Raw genomic sequence first — 3,836 nt, forward strand, 5'->3', positions numbered from 1 at the left:
TTTTTTTTTTGGAAAAAACAAAGAGATCCCAATCTAGTCCTATAAAAACCACCATGTTAGGAAAAAGAGTTCCCTTTTTTTTTTAAAAAAAAAAAAAAAAAAATTGTATAAACAATAAACACAAAACCACTATTGTTAGATCCGTTAGTGATACTGGCTATATATATTTGTTTAAGTTTCATGGCATTTGCCACTTGGACAATTTGTTGGTTGTCTCAGAATGTCTCTATGAGTACTTGTCTTAGATGTTGTGACTCAAGATGCTAACTCTACAAATATTTATTTCCTTATTTAAATTATTAGGCAAAATATTTTCTTTGGGATCTTTTTCTTTTTGGTAAATTGCCAATTTTATGTGGAGATATTATTCATCATTCCATTGTGTTATTTAAGTCCAAAAAGTCTTATTGCAACTGATAGCTGATGTTCAACATCGCAACACTCTGGACTCTTTATTTTGGAGGGGTGAGGGTATGAGGCATTGAGAGAGAGAGGAAAAGGGGTAGTGGAAGGAAATAGAGTAATTAGTGAATGTGTAGGTTTTGCTTTTAAGATTAATTTACGTATTATAAAAATTCACAAGGATAAAATTGTCTAAAAAAGTTTCTTCTTCATTTATCCATTTCTAATAAATTATAGATTATAGATTATAGATATGCAAAATAAATGTTTAATTTAGTAAGTAGGGAAATTCATTGCGATGAATTAAATTTTTTTAAATTCTTGGTGGGAGAAAAGTATGGTGAGGTTTTTGTGAATCAATGGAGCCAGAAAATTAAAGGAGTTACCAATTGGAAGAATATATTTGAGTCTTTTAGTATATTTAATTGGAAAATATTTTAGTATTGCAATAATATGAAATCTCATTTCATTCGTTTGGTGGTCATGTCAATATAGAGATGTACTTTATAAAATTATTTATAGAAGAAAAATATTTTTTTTTAGTTCGAGAATGAAATGAGAGAGATATAAAACTTTAAATTTCTTAATCGAGAATATATACATTAGGCTAGTTATGTTATGTTCATGTTGGTTGCTAATAACATTCTTTCATGTACATGAGTGCAAGATTGAGAAAAAATGTGTACAATAAGGATGAATCTCAAAATTTAAATTAAAAGATATGAGATGAAACTGAAAAATGATTAACTTTATTGAAGATTGGAATGGTATGTTTAGCTATTTTGCGAAGAATAAATTTGTATTGAGATTGATTTTAAACAACATGAGAATAAAAACTAATTTAATTCAATCTAAGAAGAGAAAATTATGGGAAATTCATCGTAGGAAAATTAAGCACTAATGGGGTAAAAAACAACTGTTGAATGGTTTGCGATGTGTAGACTAAATTGTCCTCCTTTCTCCGTGACATCAATCTTCTCCATCCCATTTGGAGGCTTCATTTCAAACTTTGAAACCAACTTGGCAACAATGAGTCCTAAGATCGGCATTGCTAAAATAATTCCAGGACAACTCCTCCTTCCAACTCCAAATGGTAAAAATCGATAATCTACTTTTCCTGCAGCAACGGCCTCTGTTCCACTTTCTTCTTCAAAGAACCTCTCTGGCCTAAACTCCTCTGGATTTTTCCACCACATGGAGTTGTTTGCTAACCACCAAGCATTCACCACCACCTTGGATTCCTTTGGAATGGTGTACCCTCCAAGTTTTGCCTCTTCCAAGTTCATATGTGGTACCAACAATGGTATTGGAGTGTGTAACCTAAGTGTTTCTTTGACTGTTGCTTGCAAGTATGGCAGTTCATTAAGGTTAGATTCAGTCACTTCCTTTCCTTTTAGGACGTTAGCAATTTCCTCCCGAATCTTGTGTTGGATTTCTGGATGATTCACCAACTCAGCTATCGCCCATTCCATCGACCAAAGTGTTGTTTCTATAGCGGCCACATTGATGTTCTCCACAATGTAAATCACATTCTCTTCACTAATTTCACCTTTCAGTTGAGCTCTATGAATGGAAAAAAAAAATGAATCATGGCACAACTTATTCTTGTGCTTATCTCCATTGGCAGCCATTATCTTCCTGTTGACATTAATAAAATCAATCACATTAGTCAATTACACTTCAGCTTGAAATAACAAAAGTGTCATAATGTAATAGAACAATTCTAATACCTTCGTTCTCAACGTAGTTTTTGTTGAAGAATCCAATCTCTCTATCTGTAATCCCTACACTGTTCAGTACCTCGGCAAGAAGGGTCTGAGCAATGGAATGAAATCTCCATAGTTGTACTCAAAGCTTTGTGCCAACCGACTTCTTTCTGAGTTGAATCGAGTTGCTTCAATGAACAAAGGATCGTCTTGGGACTCAAACTTTGCATCAAACATCATTCTATACATGATATTGTACAACATCAATTGCAAACGCTTTCTAATAACTATCCCTTCTGATTGAAACTTCTTGTTATTCTTAAGGTCACGAACCACAGAGTCCATCTCATCCTCCCACATGCCACTGTAATTGTGCACAACTTTGTTCGTAAAAAACGGTAAAGTCATGATTCTTCGCATCTTACGCCAATGGTCTCCATAAACCGTAAACACCATATCTTGACCATTTCCAGTGAAGATATCAAACACGACATTTCGAGGGCGAGAGCCAAACTCAACACTTTGAGCATGCAGAACTTGGCTAGCAAGCTCGGCATCAGAGACGACAACGAGGTTCTTGGAACCGAGCTTCAAGAGGAATATGGAGCCAAATTTGTTGCACAAGGAAGCAAGAAGGCGATGGTTGAGATCATTGCCAACTTGGAGCCAATTGCCAAAGATGGGAATGGAGAGAGGGCCAGGAGGAAGCTTGGAGGAGAAGGCCATGGAAGAGATGATATACGTAAGGAGAGGAACAAGGAAGATGGTTACTCCAAAAGCAAGTGGAGACATGGGGAATATGAACTTAGTAACAAGAGAAACAACAAGCATTGAAAAGAGAGAAACGAAGGCATTGGAAGCCATATCTAAATAGAGAAAGATCCAAAGAGAAGCTATTGAGGGATTGAAAGAGGGGGAAATGGTTTATATAGATATGGTTTTGGGGGTAGGAGGCAAATCTATGTGCTTTTTGTATTATAAGTGAAAAGTAGAAGTGGTTTTGAGTGGGAACTATTATATTGAAAAGTTCAAAACTTGGAGTTGGTGATGGTTGGTGAAGCCGCCTTTGGTAATTACAAGCAATTCCTTTTGTTCCAATTTTGACCATATTAAGCTTTTCCCTTGACTCAAAGTTAACTTTGTCAATGAGAGAGAGAGCTTTTGTTTTGTGTATGATTGGTTAGCTGTATGGCTGCTTTTACTTTTGACATCTTTCCTTAAGTTATTGTTCCAAAATGGAAGGAAAACATGTGTTTAGTTCATACACTCATGAAAAAGAACAATATTTTTGTTCCTAAATTATAGTTTATGTGTAATGATTTAATTTTAGTGGTTTTGAGGTTCAGTAAAGTGAAAATTATTGTTAGGATTGGATAGAATTTCTCAGCTGATAAATTTATTAGGAAGTAAGTGGGAGTTAACAAGCAATCAATACTAAATTTTTCCACAATAAAAATCAGACACACAACTTTTCCTGATTAGGTTAAAATGTTACAAATTTAAAAGTATATATATCAAATTGTTATAAAATTGAAATTACATGAATTAAATTTGTGACAAACTAAAGTTTAAGAACTAAAATAGTTGCTTTCATGATTGTTTAGGAACAAAGTGTTTTTTAACAATAAAAAAAAGGACTATCGTGAGAGGAAGCATATTTGTGACTGAAAATATTTTTTAATTGAGCTAAACATACTTTTGATAGAGTTGAAAGTACATTTGTGTTTT

The 3,836-nt window shown here is 33.9% G+C and overlaps 1 pseudogene; it reads right to left on the bottom strand.

Moving 5' to 3' along the window:
- Nucleotides 1-1,145: 1,145 nt before the first annotated feature.
- Nucleotides 1,146-3,075, bottom strand: LOC120079603 (annotated as a pseudogene).
- Nucleotides 3,076-3,836: the final 761 nt, after the last annotated feature.

The sequence above is a fragment of the Benincasa hispida genome, chromosome 6, assembly GCF_009727055.1.
Source record: "Benincasa hispida cultivar B227 chromosome 6, ASM972705v1, whole genome shotgun sequence".
In the NCBI taxonomy this organism is placed as follows: Eukaryota; Viridiplantae; Streptophyta; class Magnoliopsida; order Cucurbitales; family Cucurbitaceae; genus Benincasa; species Benincasa hispida.